The sequence below is a fragment of the Chionomys nivalis genome, chromosome X (genome assembly GCF_950005125.1).
Source record: "Chionomys nivalis chromosome X, mChiNiv1.1, whole genome shotgun sequence".
Classification (NCBI taxonomy): Eukaryota; Metazoa; Chordata; class Mammalia; order Rodentia; family Cricetidae; genus Chionomys; species Chionomys nivalis.
The window spans coordinates 74765820-74783336 of NC_080112.1; the positions used below are offsets into that span (position 1 = coordinate 74765820).

Genomic DNA, 17517 nt, shown 5'->3' on the forward strand with positions numbered 1-17517 from the left:
AAAATGTACCCTCATTCTCATCCTCTAAGCCGCCTTTGTATTAATGTTCATTATCTACTGGAATTCACACCACCCTTGAAAGCTGTGTCCCCTCCCAGAAATGACAAACAGACCCAGTGTTGTAACTCCTAAGAGTGACTATTTTCTTCAACAACTCTGATCCGTCCATGGTCATGGCCATTAAACTGAAAATTAGCTGGAATATCAAGGTGATAGTTATATATTTTCTTGTATATAAGCATCCACATTAAAATCACCTATGACTAAAGGAGCCGTGTCCTACACACTCTTTTCCTAGATCTCTTTACCTCTTAGCATCAGGAGCATACATGTGCGTGTGCATGCTTGTGCCAGTTTCCCACACTCAGTGAGCATCTAGAAGTGAGTTGGAGCCTAGGGATCTTGGAGAAGGAACCTCTGAGAGAAGTGAATATACACGTGACTGGAAGGCATCAGGAAGACCCCGTCAGGCACCTCACAGTTTAGATGGCCTACTTGCAGGCCGCACTCTGTCACCACTCTTCTCTCATCCCAATGATTTTCTCTCTCTCCAGGTATGAGTTCTGGAAAACTGACATTCCAGCCCTGCCCCCCTATGCAGCAAGGCCAGCTAGTAAAGCTGGGTTGCTGATTACTTTGCTCTTTTGCACTCCCGTTTCCCTGACTGAGGAAAAACAACAGGACAGCCTTTCCTGACAAGCCCTGCCTTAGAGAGCTTATTTTAGGTGCAACCCACACACAGGAGTTTGGAAGGGGTTGGAGGTGTGTGGGAATTAGATGGCCTCATAATTCCTCTCTGATGGTGAGATTCAGTCATCCGAGTACTTCTGTTGTTGCTGTCAATTAAGACTGACACCAGGAGGTGAGCGGACACCGAGTTAGGATCTTTAGATCATTCTAGCCCCTACCAGAGCCCTTTTCCTCCTGCTTGTTCCGTTTCATTATGGCACTACATGTTGAAAAAAGCTGGGGATAATTCTATAAAATGATATGTCCCATTCTTCCAAGCCAAGGTTTCATTGTAGCCCAGTCAGAGTCAGATAGTGCTGCAGGTCCACCAACCTGGTCTAAAAAATAGTTTTCTGGTGGTAGAGAGCCACTCTATGTTGTCTCGGAGCAGTTCTTCCTATCTTTTCTGTGCCTCTATATATCAGCCAAGACTGTGCACTGGCACTAGGCTAAAGACCATGCGACTTTATCTTCCTACAATGTGGTATTAATTTTCACCAGGGGAAAAAAAGTGGCTAATGGAAATCGGGCATTTAAGGTAGTAAGGGGGACAGTTTTGCCTCAGGGCAACGCATAAGGGTTTGATTTTCTTTGAATTCTCAACCTGATTCTGAGGTTAGCAGTAACTAGTATAAGGGCAGTGCAAATACATGAGGTGAAGCCCTCATCTCAGAGCCAGAAGAACCCACTGGCTCAACAGCACAATGATTTTGAGCAGTCCACGTACTGAAGGACTTTTCGGCAATGTGGTTCTCATCCACAGTGACCAGACTGAGCATGTCTACTATACAAAGCAAACTCAAGCAGGCAAAGTAGTATTGGGGTGGAAGGGACATCAAAAATGGTTCATAAGAATGATGGAACTCCTGCTTTTCTGGCTCATTCCTCGTGTACAGCAGCAGAGGAAGGAGAGATGTTTACAAGGGCAGACAGATGCGGGAGGAACTCAGAAGGCCTCCTCACAAGCATCGGCCTCTTTGAGACTATATGGAGCACTGTTGGTGTTAACCAAGCATCAGGAATTCCCTAGGCTGACCCTGGAAAAAATTATTGACACCATAAATACTGAGATAGAGAAGTAGAACTAGTGGAGGGAAACTTAACCTTGGAAATGTAAAGTACTTGCTTCAAGGGACCCAATCAATGACTTACAGAGCAGGAAATGGTCATGGAGATATGTTAATTAATCTCCAAACCTAACTATAATAAGCAGTTCTCAAAAACTAGCAATTGTAAACGACAGGGAGACTTTGAGTTGAGAGCAGAAAGAGGGCGTAAGCTATGCAGGAAGGTGAATAAGGAAAACTTAAAAAAAAAATTAGGGGACTTTATATGTGACCTTGAAGGAAGAAGGCAAAACGGCAATGGGAAAGATGAAGGAGTACAGGAAATGCCAGACAAGCACACACAGCAGGTATGTTCAGTTCTAATATTAAAAATGAATTTGCAATAAACCATAAAGGTAGAAAGAACGTTTTTGAACGCCATGTATATATGTAATTTTTCAGTTCTTTGTAAATGAACTATTATGGGTACTTATAAGATAGAATTGGAATAGGATGCTTCTGTTAAAGCAAACACCCAGCCAGTCAAGCCTGATGTTACAGGACTGTAATCCCAGCTACCAGGGAGACTGAGGCAGGAGGATCATAAATTCAATACTTTACTGAACTACCAGTGGTGGTCGACTTAGTGAGCTACCTGGTCTCGACACAAAATGTTCCAAGAATGCCATGGTTGTGTTTTAATGGTAGATAGCTTATCTGGAATGTTCAGGATCCTCTATCTCTCCAGCTCAGGAAAACATTTTATATGCTCCTTGTATTATCTTTCAGAGACAACTGATTTTCCTAGCATGCTCTAGTTAGTCATATGCTTTTCTGAAGGCCGCTTTCCTATCAGGTTTCCTTCATAGAAACAGGTAATTTGCACACCAAAAATTTCGGCAGGCAACAGTGTATTTCATATACACATGAACTAACTCCCAGGGAGAAAGGAGCAAGAGCTTTGAGGATCCAGAACAAATTTCAAGAGTGTGCACTCTATAGTCTACAGAGAAAAAAGATCAATATTTGTTACTGTTCGTACCTATATTTTCATCAGATTGGGCTATAGAAAGATTTGAATTCTAGTAGGTCCTTGCTTTGTGAGTGTATTTGTCAGCGGTACTAGAGCTGGAACCTATGGCTTTGCACATGCTAGTTAAGCATTTGACCACTGAGTGCCAGCAATTATGATGTTAATATTCATGCCACTGTGATTTGAATATGGTCTGAGTGTGTCTTATAACTTTCTATGTTGAAATTTTCCTCCATTGTAATGTATTAGGAAGATACAAAATTAATTTAGTGATAGTGTTTAGAGACAAGGCCTTTAAGAGGTGACTCCATTTACATAACGCCGTTAAGGTGGAGCTCTCATGGTTGAGTTCTGGTAAGGTAACAAGAGAGGGAAGATACAGAGTCACACACATGCCTCTTGACCCTTGTCATATGATGTTCTATAAAGCCTTAGGACCCTGGTTGCAAAGTCAAGGGGCCTTGAGCTAAAGTATTCTTTGGCTTATAAAGTCTCCAGTCTCCTGTATTCGTTACATAACAGTAAGTGGACTAATATTGATATTTAGACTTCACAGTGCTGTTGTAAGTACTAAAGGAATTCATATACATAAAAGTATTTAGAACAGAGCCTTGTCTACGATAAGACAATATATGTATTAGCTAGTGTAGTCACTATAGCTGTTGCTTGTTGTGGCTCCTGGTGCTGCTACTGTTAAAGAAAACATCTTAGAGTTTCTGGATGCTATTTCATATTTTCCACAGTTTTTCCTCACAGGTTTCTCCAAAGATGAGAGTGGTTATCTGTCACTGCTCTTTCTCTGAGATACCACCCCCACCAAGAGCTTAAACTCTAGAGCCAATTGTTAATTAAAATTGTACCTCAAAAGCTGCCCTGGGCACAAGGAAAGCTTGACCTCCCTGCCTGTCATTCCTCTTGAGGGATGGCTGTGACAAGCTGCCTCACTCGTTACTGTTCCTGTACAGATCATGGAAAGATATGTACACTCTCTGGGAATTAACCTAGAGCATACTGTTTCCATTCCTTTGTGTGATTCTGGTCTTCTCCATTCCTTCACTTCTCAATGCTTCTGTGGAGTTGCATGCTAACTGACTAGCCACAAACAATGCACTGCCTTATCCTTAGCTAGGCTTTTGGCAGCTAAGGATAGACTGGAACTGCTGGGACAGACTGTACTCTGTAGACACTGGTTCCTTCTCACTGTAGCTGGAACCTTTCATCTCATTCCCATAAGGACCTTGTGAGAAGGAGAAGCCAAGCCCACAGATACATAACCCACGTTTGTTCACCTCCCTTTTCAGGTAAAGGGCAGCTAAGACATTTACATTCTTTCACCAAGTTTTGTCACTGGCATCTGCTTATGGTCTCCCAAACCTTAAGTGTTCCTAGACTCCCAGTGTGAGTCTTTGTATGATCAGAGGGATTTAAATATCTTTGGTTCAACTACCATAACCTCATCCTATACCTACATCATTTATCCACATCCTGGGTCATACCCAGGATCACTTTGTCACTGAAAACTGCCCCACAAGTGTCATCTTTTATATCATACTCTCTGTTCCACTGAGAATTTTTCTTTGTTTCTATAACTTGCATTCTTAGACCTCTTGATTTCCTCCAATTTATCAGACTCATTCAGCATAATTACGTTCTCTGACTGGCCTGGGATCTGTAATTCATTATGCCAGTCACTCCCCTTTCCATTCTCATAACCTTCTCCATCATCTCCTGGTACAGCCTGCAAATCCACACTCTCCTGCCTCAGAAGAGTTCTTCCTGGAAATCCTGGCCAGTTTCTACTATATATCACCTTGATAGCCTCATGTCTTTCCTTCGCTCACTGCCTTAACTCCTGAATCTTTATCCCTGTCCTCTCTAATGGGAACATCATGCTCAAACCTCTCATTTTTTAAGGCAAAGCGCCTGAGCCTTACCTCTCCATTTGCTGCCCCCTCTCTCCCCTTTTCTTTTGAATAAATGGTACAGTCACTGCCTCTTCCCACAGTGCAACCTGCTTCTGTTTCCTGGGCAAGTGCTCTTATCCCTGTCAATACTGCTATTATTAGTATTAATTAATTAGTATTTTTAATTCTACTGTAGCCACTACTAGACATAAGGGCCTCCAAGAGGAGCATCTTGTCTAACTTAGCTATGTGGCCCCAGAGCCTAGCACAGTGCTTGATTGATAGGAGGTGCTCAATAAACGAATTATGTCACAAACACTTACTGAGCACCTACTAGGAACCAAGCACTATATCGGCTCTGTTAGCATCCACAGCACTTGGGTCCTAATCCATCACAAAACCCACATTCAAGAACCATTGATTCTTACAGAAACTTTCTCTCCTTTGTGAATGCCCATGACCACTGCTCTGGCTGGGTCTTCCTCACAATAGGCATTCAAAGTTTGTTGAAGTTTGATAAAACCCAGAAGATCCCAAAAGACTAGTTTGCTCATATAAATAAATGCCCATGGGTAGGTTTGTTAAAGGGTCTGGTAGCTGACAGCAGCTTTTCCAGGCTTTCAGAACCATTCACTTGAAACTCTATCTCAACGTAGCTCAGCCTTACTAAGCCTCTGCCTGACTTGGCCTTGGCCCTTTTCTTCAGCTTCTCTCAACAAATCTTTGGTTCCAGGTTTTTCTCTTTCATCTTCAAACCAGTGAAGAAATTTCTTGATCTTCTACTCAATAGTATGAAGAAATATCAATACTAGAAGTGCTGCTGACTTGAGGGTCCCACTTCACAAAATGTGTGTCCCCTTTCCACTCAGAGGTTACCTTTGGTAGCTCTACTTCATTTGCCAACTGGATCCTATGCCAAGTGGTCAGTAAGAATAGAATCCAGGGAAAGGCTTCAAGGATAAGAAAGAAAAACTTTGTGATTATAGTTCAGCAGATGGAACTTTCTGGTAAACATGAAGGTAGGTGTGTGTGTGTGTGTGTGTGTGTGAGAGAGAGAGAGAGAGAGAGAGAGAGAGAAAGAGAGAGAGAGAGAGAGAGAGAGAGAGAGAGAGAGAGTGCATGTCTGTGTGTTTCATAGTTTTCTTCTTGGAAAGAGGCAGCACGTATAATGCAAGTTCAAGAGGTACAAAATGGAGTAAGTGTTCTCTCCACTCCTACCAGGTTCTCTTCTCTGGGTGTGAACACTGTTTCTTCTGTGTTTTTCTAGAGATGGTAGATACATTTACAAATACTTGCATAGCTGCATGCTAGTTACTGACTTAGAACATGTCGCAATATACCATAAGCAGAGGGAACTAGTATGTGCAGAAGTGTAAAGTAGAGAATGCCCTTTCATCCAATATCTTCTTCTTCTTAATTCCCAACCTCTCTTAGTAGCCATTTCCTGCCAGGGAGAACAAGTTCAAATTTCCAAACCCCTCCTACTGGTACCATGGTCTGCAGTTTGCAGGATAGTCATAGTCCCTGTTTCTTGTAACTTTGGTACAATTCTGTGGATTCATTTTCTCTTTGACTATCTTTGCCTTGGAGTTAGGCCAATTAATAATCTCTGACCCTCCATTGTAGCTAGTTTGTAAAATCATTTCCATGTGCAGCTGCTTCTAACCACTTCCACTGTCCATTTGCAAAGCTCTCTCTATCCCTCAGGTCCCATTGCTTCTCATAGGCAACACTGGAATTTGGAGTGAATGCCTAATGGCCTCTAGCATCTTTGGTAAAAGCAAATGGCCTAAGTACTGTGAGAGCTCACTTGTATTCAACCAACATTTGTTTCTTTCTCATCCTCTCTTTGCTATCATCTCTCCACTGTCCTTTATCCATTCTCCATGTTCTATACACATGCACCTTAGGAGATGGTGTCAATTCCTGAAATATTTCTTTATGTCTTTTCTCTATTGAAATCAGATCAGAACAGTGGAACATGACAACTTACCTGGACCCTACAGTAAAGTACTAGAAAATTCCGGGTATATACATCACAAAGGAGAATCACTTTCAATGCCTCTTAAAGTCACTGACTTCAGAGTCTAGAATGGCATCATTGTCACTTAGAGGCTGAAAAAGTCAATACTTACCCTGCATTTCAACCTTAAAATTCTACATATGCTTTGTGACTCATCTCCAAACTCATCTTCTTCTTGAAGCCTCCCAAAACTGGGGCAGTTCATCTGTTTTCACAGAAGTCTGAATGAAATTTTTCCTTTTTGTGGATTGCCAAAGGTGAGTCTGTTCCTCCTGGCCTGGTGCAGTACAGTAAAACCCATTCCAACTCATTATCCCACCTCCTAAGGCAAGTCCAACTAAATGAGGTGTGTGGCTACTGAGGAGCAAGTTAGGAGGTTCCCTCAACTCATATGTGCTAAAGTGTGCTTCACCCTGAAACTGATTGATTTTCAACTTGACCTAGTTCAGTGTATAGGATGTAAGTATAACTTAATTTTTAACTTATATGACATCTGTTTTATTTTAATGAAGTTAAAATGTTTTTCATGTCATCAACTGTTCTTTGAAAATAATTTAATAATTTTGGAAGGCTTTTGTCTTGTTTCAATCCATAGTATATCTGCTCCCTCTCTTCAAAGGCTCCTCTATTTTCCCTATTTTTGCTTTTACAGATAACATTATAGTAAAGGTGTGTAAATCTGTAGCCAAACATATATTTTTCAGAAGATATACTTTGAAGTTCAATTTCTCCGTCATGAGGTACTAAAATTTATACAAGTTTACCAAGCCACTTCCTATGATGTCATGCTGATTTAATCCAGTGGTAGTATACAAGAACGATAAGATCATTGCATTGTGGCCAACACAGTTCATAAATCCTTTCTAATATGATAGGCAACAACTCTGACCTGTCATTGTTACTCCAACTTGAATTCTTTTATCATTAGTAAAATGGAAGAGTTTTCAATAATGTTAACATGCATGATTTGTTTGTCCTTCTCTAGTCATTTAACCTATATATTTCTACAGCTTGCTTTTTGATGAAGATCACATTGTTTCATTCATAAATTGACAAGTAGTTCATGTAATCAGCACATCTGATCATAATCATGCTTCTTGCTATTCACAATTGATGTTGGATAAAATCATGGCAAACACTGTACTAGTGATTGCTGACCCATAGCATATAGATCTGATTTATTAACAACAAAATCACAGCCAGCAGCACTGTCGCAAATGGCTGGAGTGCATGTGATACCCATGGTTTATCTGTAAGGTATCGCCCAGCCTTCTTAAGTTTAGAAGCACTAGGCAGCACTATCTTGGGAAGTATTTTGAACAGTGAAGTCATCAAAAATGTGATGATTGTGGTACTAAACACACCATGCAAAGAGCTTTATTAGCAGCCTAAGATTGGAAACAAAACGCAGAGTTGGGCTTCTTCTAGAAGCCTGCACTGTGGGTATTCGGTCACTGCATTTGTCCAAATATGCCCACACAAATGCAAGAACTGATCTTGGATATATCACTAAATTGTAGCAAATGGGTGATTTTGCAAATATGCAAATCATGTAAGGACAGAATGCACGTTATTGTATTATTGTCTGAGTGCCCAGATGACAAATCATATTTTAATGTCATCTATGATTTCATGGAATTTTACATTTTTAATTATGAATGCATATAACTCTTCCCTCTTATTATTTCATATATTTAGTTCATTGGAAGCTGAAATAATATAGTAGCCTACATTTTGATATATACTTGTGTGTACATATATGTACATGTTTTATTCTAAAAAATTCTTCTTAATAATACACCTGAACTTCATTTGATGGATGATGTGTGAAAGCATTTGCACAGGCACAAGTTAGAATTACCGCATCATGAGAACTGGGCCATTCCAGCTCCCAGCACAGGCTTCTCCAAACACAGGTAGGTCAGTTCTGGAATACATGAGCAATTTCCAGAAAATAGAAAAGAAGGGGGAGGATGGCCTTACCTTCACCACTCCATGAAGGTGCTGGCTCTTAGGCCACTTAGTAACTGCATTCTGTGGGGCAGCAGGATAACAGGGAAGCCAGAAGCTGATGACTAGCAGGGATCTCTCCAGGCCACAAAATGGTGTCAGTATTTTCTGAAACACTTCTAGAGCCGATTCTGTGCCTCGTGGTAAAGCTGTTGAGTCAGAATATGGGTGACTAAGTATCTGAAGTCTGCATTTTTAAATCATGTTAAACTATAGAGAACATAAAGTCTTTTTTAATCACACAGTTCAGTGGCACTTACCACAGTCCCACTGAGCTTTCTCAGCTCCCCAAACTGAAACTTTGTACCCCATACACGGGAACTCCCGTCCTCTCTCCTGCCTCACCAGCATTAACCACTATTCTATTCTGTATCTTGAATTTCTATATTCTAGGTTCTATATTCATAGTTGTAGAATCTTACGGTGTTTGATGTTTTATGTAAAAAAAGTTTTGTGTTTTTTTTTAATAAGAAAATGGTCACTTATATTAACCTTCATCAGCCGATGAAAGAAGACAGAGACAGAGACCAACATTGGAGCACTGGACTGAAGTCTCACGATCCAAAGGAGGAGCAGAAGGAGAGAGAGCACGAGCAAGGAGCTCAGGACCGTGAGGGGTGCACCCACACACTGAAGCAATGGGGATGTTCTATCGGGAACTCACCAAGGCCAGCTGCCCGGGGTCTGAAAAAGCATGGGACAAAACCGGACTCGCTGAACATAACGGACAATGAGGACTACTGAGAACTGAAGAACAATGGCAATGGGTTTTGATCCTATTGCACGTAATGGCTTTGTGGGAGCCTAGGTAGTTTGGATGCTCACCTTAATAGACCTGGATGGTCCTTGGACCTCCCACAGGGCAGGGAAACCTGATTGCTCTTTGGGCTGAGGAGGGAGGAAGACTTGATTGGGGGAGGGGGGGAATGGGAAGTGGTGGCGGGGAAGAGGCAGAAATCTTTAATAATTAATTAATTAATTAATTAATTAATAAAATGGTCACTGCTAAAGCACATTCATGTCTCATGCAGCATGGGGTATTTTAGAAAATCTTATATTTCTCAGGGACTTCTGAGGGTACCAAAACTCTTCCAGAGGAACTCATGGAGTCAAAATGACCTAATGTTAAGAAACTACGTGAGGGGATGGAGAAATGACTCAGAGGTTAAGAGCACTGACTGCTCTTCCAGAGGTCCTGAGTTCGATTCCCAGCAACCACATGGTGTCTCATAGCCATCTATAATGAGATCTGGTGCCCTCTTCTGGTGTACAGGGATAGATGGAAGTAGAATGTTGTATATGTCATAAATAACTAAATAAATTTGCACAGACACAACTCAGAATTACCGCATCATGAGAACTGTGCCATTCCAGCTCCCGGCGCAGGCTTCTCCAAACACAGAAGCCTAAAAAAGAAACTACGTGATATGACTGGAGAGATGACTCAGAAATTAAGAGCACTTGCTGCTCTTGCAGAGGACTTAAGTTCAATTCCCATCACCCACATCCGACAGTTCTCAACTGTGTGTAACTCAGAATTCAGGGGATCCAGTGGCCTCTATGTGATATGGGAAAAGACTGAATGAGGAAGACACTAAGGACAGTTACCAAAAAATGAAGGACCACAATTCATAGATGTTTTATTTGGAAAATATTGTTTCCATTCCAAAACAAGTTTTTGTGAACTGTTTTGAATTTGATGAATCTGTTCTTGAATTAGTTGATTTTTGAATTCTGTTTTCAGTTCTATCATGCAAAATATCAATAGACGTGGCTTACAAAAACAAAATGTCCAAGGATGCCATAAAACATTTAAGAGGGTACAAGCTAACTGAGTATGGGTACACAAACCTGTAATTCCAGCTACTGCAGAAACTGGGGCGAGAGCTGAAAGGTTGACACCAGCCCAGGTTATGTTTATTCCAGGACAGACACGGGAATTTAATTAGACCCTCTCTCAAAACCAAAATAAAACGAGGGAGAGATGCAGCGTGCCAGTAGCACTCGCACAGAAGACATGGGAACTTTGGTTTGATCACCAGTTCTGAAAAAAAAAATAGTGTGAAAGTGGTCCTAAAACAAAATTGGTAGCCAAGTACAATGCCATTCACCTGTAATCCCAGAACTCAGGAGGCTGATGCAGGAGGATTACAAGTTAGAAGCCAATATAGGCTATATAGCACGTTCAAAAACAGCATGAGCTACATAGCAAAATGAGACTCAAAGAGGGAGGGGGATTATATTTTAACCTTCTCTACAATAAGTGACACACAGATTAGGTCAGAATCAGGCTTTTTTAAAAAAATAAGATTCCCAGATGAGTTCATGAGTGTCACTGCCACAAATAATCAGCATATCATAACGACTGAGGAAGATGGGATAGTGTATCAGGTATGCCTGCTAAAACACTGAGGGGGATTTAGCTCTAATACATATATGCAGATGGCAGTGTTGAGCAAAATATACCAAAAAATGAATTAATGAAACCTTGGGATAGTGTCAAAAATGAAGGAGATGATTTTCCTTTTACTGCACATCATTTCAGGAGTACTGGGTTTAGCTTTAGAGTACCGTATACCAAGAATGACAAAACAGAATACAGTATGTTCTCAAAAGGACAAATGAGCTAACAAGGAGACTGGAATGCAAGACAAATATAGAATTATCACACTTGTTAAATCTAGAGGCTAATATCTAGACATATCAGTCCCAGACAACTGGAAAAAATGTGGTTGAATAGTCATCTTGTGGAAGAGATCCTTCTCCCCAGGTAAGGCTATCCACACATGTGGCTTTCTATACCATCCCCTTGGTTGAAAATGAATGAAATTTATGCCCTGGCAATGCTGAAGCATGTATGCATGGGCAGCCCGTATATGAAGGTTCTGTTGAACTTGTCCATATTGGGTTTCATGATCTAAGTTGATGAGAATGACTGACCAGGTTTCTTCCTCAAGAGGGCATCAGATCTCATTACAGATGAGCCACCATGTAGTTGCTGGAAATTGAACTCAGGACCTCTGGAAGATCAGGCAGTGCTCTTAACCGCTGAGCCATGTCCCCAGCTACTTGGCTAGTAATTCTCAAATCTGTTTGTCCAGAAGGCAGCACTCTTCTGAGCTTCTGCCCTCCCTGTGTTTCCTCTATCAAGACTGCGTCCAGGCACTTTCACCTCCACAGGACTAGACCCAAACTGTTAGTCCTATTTTTGCAAGTAAAGAACCCCAGCCTCAAAAAATTCTTGGTGCATTTCCTTCTGGGCTCCAGGAAGGAATTTTGTCCCAGTCTGGCTAACACTCTGAGTGTGTACCTTCATATTTCCGTGATGCTAGCTTATACAATAATCAGGAAGAAATGGAAGCAAACCCTCCAAACCTGTCTTGCAGCCAGGTTCACAGGGGATTTGGTCTTCCCTCAAAAATGAATGTGCTTTGAATCCTAAATTTTCTAGATTATATTAAAAATTAATTTCTGGCACCATCAGGGACAAAATCCCTGCCCTTCTCTAGACAACACTTCCCTGATTGTTAAAGGGAAGGTCTCCATGTCTTCTTACAGATGGATCCTTCCAAGTGTCTATAGCAGACATTGTTCTGGGGAAGGTACAGACATTATGAATAAGTGTTCATGCCATTTGGCCTGTGTAATAGCTCAGCTGTGTTCCAACCTCATCCTCCAGGACCTGCTGGGCTGCAGGCTGATCATATATCTTCACAATACTCTCGTCAGCTCCAGGCATCCAGCCCAACATGACGTACTTGTGCACAGTCCTGATGCGCCTCTGGCAATATCAGCATGTTACTCAACTGGAGAAGTGATCAGGTAAAAATGACAACCCTGAGGCACATGCAGTACCCCTCCCACACCCCAAGACTCTGATGCACTCTGTATGGGTCACTTACAAGATTTATGGCCTTGGACAAATCATGGGACCTCTCTGAGACTCCGTTTTCTCATCTGTGAAAAGAAGAAGGGGAGGGGGGGAATAACATACAACGCTATGGATGTTGGTCAACTGGTAGAACGCTTGCTTAGCATGCACAAAGTCCAGAGTTCAAGTTGATGACACACACCTATGATCCCAGCACTTAGGAGCAGAGGTAGGAGAATGAGAAGTTCAATGTCATCCTTGGCTACAAAGTTAGTCTAAGGCCAACCTGGATAACGGGTCCAAAAAAGGTTAGTAATCCATAATTTACCTAACTGTTGTGAAAACTGACATTTTTGGCTCAGCCAAAATGTACATTTTTTTAAATTTTCCACTTAAAGAAAACCTTGGATTCTGATCAAGTCCCCCTTCTGTGTCCTTCTGTGTCCTTCCATTCTGATCATTGCCCCATCACCCACCAGCCAAATACTCAAAGAACTAAGGCTACATCTGGGGACTCACAGCTCAGCCACTTGCACAAGTCAGGTGGCTTCTACTTCCTTTCACAGGAAGCAAGTTCCTTCCCACTGAGACTGTCCAGGCAGCTCTGCAGGAGCCCCTATCCAATCACTCTCATTCTGACTCTTGGGGTCAAATTGTACTGATAAATCCTCTTTAGTCATGAAAAGTCTAAAGATATCAGAAGACAACCATCATGGCCTAGTCACTTTCCTGGCTTCTTTTCTTAATCTCCATTTTGTCTCATTCCCCCTTTAGAGACAATATAACCAGGCACAGTACTTGAGATATGGCTCTACAAATGCTGGTCAGAATAAAAGGATCGATTGCTGCAATTTTAGAGCCTATACAATAATTCATAAATATAACCTGAGTTTACATTAACTTTTCCACCTTGGTCATGGGTTCATCCTTTAGAACTGTAATTTCTAAAAAAAAAAAAAAAAAAAAAAAAAAAAAAAAAAAAAAAAAAAAAGTTGTTTGTTTTATAAAACAAACACAAAATGTCACACTTGCCCCTTTTTTTAATTTTTTTATTGAAAAAATTTCCGCCTCCTCCCCGCCTCCCATTTCCCTCCCCCTCCTCCCACTCCTCCCCCTCCTCCCACTCCTCTCCCCCTCTCACCACTCCTCTCCCCCTCCCTCCACTCCATTCCCCCTCCCTCTCGAGTCTGAAGAGCAATCCGAATTCCCTGCCCTCTTATCAAATTTATTTTGTTATTGTTAGATTATCTTTGTGGTCTGGTAAATTCTTCATAGATTCCTAGTTCTGTCATCCAGCATATTACTTCTCCTTGCATTCCATTTCTGTCTTCCCACCGCATAAGCCTGCTATTCTACAGCTCCACCCAAGACATGAACTAGAATGTTGGAGCCAAGCCAGAGCCAGGTAGAGCGCTGCAGGCAGCCTACTACCAAGGACTTCTCCATAATGGTAATGTTCAGCATTTTCCCTAACTTGATGTGCCTGAGAGACCTTGCGCCCACCCATTTCCATCATCACAGTGGCTCACATAGCATCTTAGAGACTCAGGGAGAGGCAGGCCTCCTGAGAAGCAAGCTGAACTGGGAGAAAGGCCTTTCTCCATGTGCTGTTGCTAATTCCAAAGAGAACAGATCCTCATCCTGTACACTGAGTAAGAATTCCTGATCCAGAAAAAATACAGAAAAGAAGTGACACCCTTTGTGAATGTTTTCTTCATCTGCTTGAGTGGTTCTGGGAAGTAAATAAGCAATGTAAAGTATCCAGCATGTCTGATAGACAGTCTGTATTCAATAAAAGATTGCCTTAAAGAACGCATTCAGAATCTCGCCGGAAGAGAAATGCTGACTCATAGTTCCTCCATCTTGTTCACAGAGCACCACAACAAAAATCTTTGTCATGCTCTTCTCTGCCCTGCAGACACATTGTAATCATCAGTTAATTAATAGATCTCATCCAAAAAGGCCATATTTCCTGGCTCCTAATTCTGACTACATAGCATAATTCCCCAGTGGAACCATTGTGGCTAACGCTGTACCATATTATCCACAGCCCCCATCATTGCCCTTTCAGCTGCTCCTATACCTAATCCTGCTCTTTACAGCACCAGTAATAGAATTCAGGCAAGGTAGCCAAGGCTGCTCTTAAAACTACGCAGTTCCCACATTTTTACGGCTAAAGGACAGATTGTGATACTCATTCTGCTCACACCCACATCTCTCACATGATCCCCAAGTCCCCCCCCCTTCTGCCTCTCCCATCTTGTGTCCCTGTGACTCATGATGCTGCGTACCACATCTCAAGGCTTCCAGTCGCCACAGGTCCAGGTGAAGTCAGGGAGGAAGGGAATCTGAAATCCGAGAAGTCTGTGAGTGTGCAACACCAGAAGACATTTTATCCTGGGTTTCTCTAGTACTGTGTGGGTAATAATCCATGTATTATGATAGAAACAGCAAATATGTACATGGATGCTTTATATTTTATAAAATTCTACAGTGAATAAATTTCTCTTTGATCCTCAAAATAGTTCAGTGGCTTCATTTGTGGAAAAGCATTGTTAAAAAATTTAGAAAGATATTGTCTTTATCAAGCTAAACTATACATACACAAAACACAAAAATAATCCCTATCACACAATCCAGTTCAATAAGACAAAAATGTTGAATATCATCTACTTTGCCCCCAAAGGAATTAAACTTTAAGTTTCTATCTTTTAAACAGGATATTAGCTTTATTTTAGAAATAAGCATAATTCTCCAAAAGGTTAATTTGCTCAATGTTCATATTACAAATAACAGAGACGACCCACAAAGCCTGGGTTATTTGATTCTAAACCTTCTAATTCTTACCTTCTCAGTCCTGGGAAGGCCATTCAACTGCCTTCAGCAAAATGGCCGCCATCCTCCCTTTGGAGAAATGGGCAGTGGCTAACGGAAGCCATCTTCCTAAATACGCAGAATCCTAACAAATTCTCCAAAAAATATTTTTTTAAAAATATCACCTTCCCTCCCAGGCAGTGGAGTTTCTAAATCGTTCTAGAAAAGCTTTCTCTTTCTCCTTACAGGTAGGAAGCCGCAGAGAGCCGCATGCACCCCTGCCAGCTGAAGCAGCCAGCTCCAACCCCACCCTCCATCTTGCCGCAGTACATGACTCATCATCGTCATCAAACCATTGGGCCTGCCCACTGTCTCACTGCATCAAAAATGCCGCAGTCTGCGGAAATGTCATTGTTTTCATCCTCCATGTCTCAGCCCCGTCTTTTCCACTGCAGTTCCCAAAAAACAACAGGAACACGCGTACATGACAGAAATTCAGACAACGCAGTCCAATTTCTACATAAAGCCACAAACCCTGAGGAGAAGCCCTGCCAGAGATGAGAAATGACGTACTTTGCTGAAGCTGCCACTTCCCCAACCACCTTGCTAAAAAATAATTAGGAAGTAAACACTCCAACTCAATTCTAATCAACTCCCCCATTCACACCTTGGCTTACCTATTGTAATTAGCTTTCTTCAAAATCGCTCACTCCCTCCCAATTTAAATGGCTATCACAGTTAAAGGGATGAAAAGCCTATCATTTGTGGAGTGAGACAATCAATCAAATAGCCTGAGGTGAGTCCCTTACAAAGAATGGCCCTTGGAGCTGGCCTGCAGAGCCAGGCATCATCACTGCACCACAAACCACCCAGTCTCAGCTCCAGCCTGCCAGATGACGTCAGCATTCAGACTGCCTCCCAGATGCCTCAATTTAGAGCCCCAAATCCTTTTTTATATGTCTTTATATATTAAATATATATATAAAAAAATTTCTTCAGGTTGTGCTAACCTCTTCTGAGCCCTCCCTCTATCAACCCTGCTTCTTGTATTTTCCTGTCTCCTTATCTGGTCTCTTTTCTTTTGCCCAGATTATTTTCAACATCTATAAATACCTGGATTCTTGTCTGGGCTTGAGTCAGCATAGTCTTCAGCCATCTTCCTGGCTTTACCGACCTCAGGCTCCAGCTCTACGCAATCACCTTAAACTGGCTCAAATGGATTTTTAACTGAACAGAAATTACTTTTTTTTCTTTGTCATAAAATATCTAAAGTGATCAAGATCAATTTCTGTCCATTTTCAACCCATTTGGTCCAGTTTATAGCACTGACGCAGTAGCAAGGCACTGAGGGGCTCAGGATGCATCAGGAATGAGATGAAGCTGCGTCAGTTCTGCTCAGAAGACCAGTGGGGGACAAAAAGGACCTGATGCTGAGGACCATACCATTAGTAATGGTGACGCTGGAGGGGGAATCAGAAGAACCTAATAGTCCATGAGGTAGGATCAAACCACTGTGGACCCCGGGGGAGGGGCTTAAGGACTGATGCTCAATGACGCAGTATCTAATCATTCCTGTGAGAAAGGAGGGGAAAGATGCTGATGCTCAGCACATAGGAACAAACCACTGCCATGTAGAGGGAGCTGAGAAGGGATGCTTTAGTGCAAGACATCATCAAAGCACTCTTATAAACCAGATAACTAGAGGGAAGGGTAAGGCATAATAATCTATGAGACAGGAGCAGCAGGCCACTCTGGAGGTTTAGTGACAAGGATGATGTTCTGAGAAATAGGACCAAACCACTGGGGGGATGGGGGGAGCAGGAAAGAGCTGAAATCTCCTAAAGCAAATTTAATTCCCCCTAGTGACATAAAAGAAGATTCAATATTCTTAGAGGTAGAGTTAAATCCTGTTTTATGAGTTATCATGGGTCTGATATACATGATCTTCTTTGCTCTCTACTCCGCCCTGATGGTTGGATCAGACCATATTTCCACAAAAGCTTCTGCACAAATTCTGAGCTGCCCCTTGAGGGTTGCTAGGCAACAGTGCAGCAGCTGCCCAGCAAACCTTGCCCTTTTGACATTAA

General features: G+C 41.8%; 1 long non-coding RNA gene across 2 annotated transcripts in view; it reads right to left on the reverse strand.

Annotated features, from left to right (window-relative positions):
* Nucleotides 1-16802, reverse strand: part of LOC130867281 (uncharacterized) — a 99582-nt gene extending 82780 nt beyond the window's left edge. Inside the window, exons 1-4 of one of the 2 annotated variants that reach the window (XR_009056452.1) lie at nucleotides 16544-16802; nucleotides 14908-14964; nucleotides 12648-12702; nucleotides 8719-8894 (exon numbers count right to left, since the gene is read on the reverse strand). This is a non-coding gene — a long non-coding RNA (uncharacterized LOC130867281). The remainder of the gene's footprint in view (nucleotides 1-8718; nucleotides 8895-12647; nucleotides 12703-14907; nucleotides 14965-16543) is intronic. The other variant, XR_009056451.1, reaches the window with a different exon arrangement.
* Nucleotides 16803-17517: the final 715 nt, after the last annotated feature.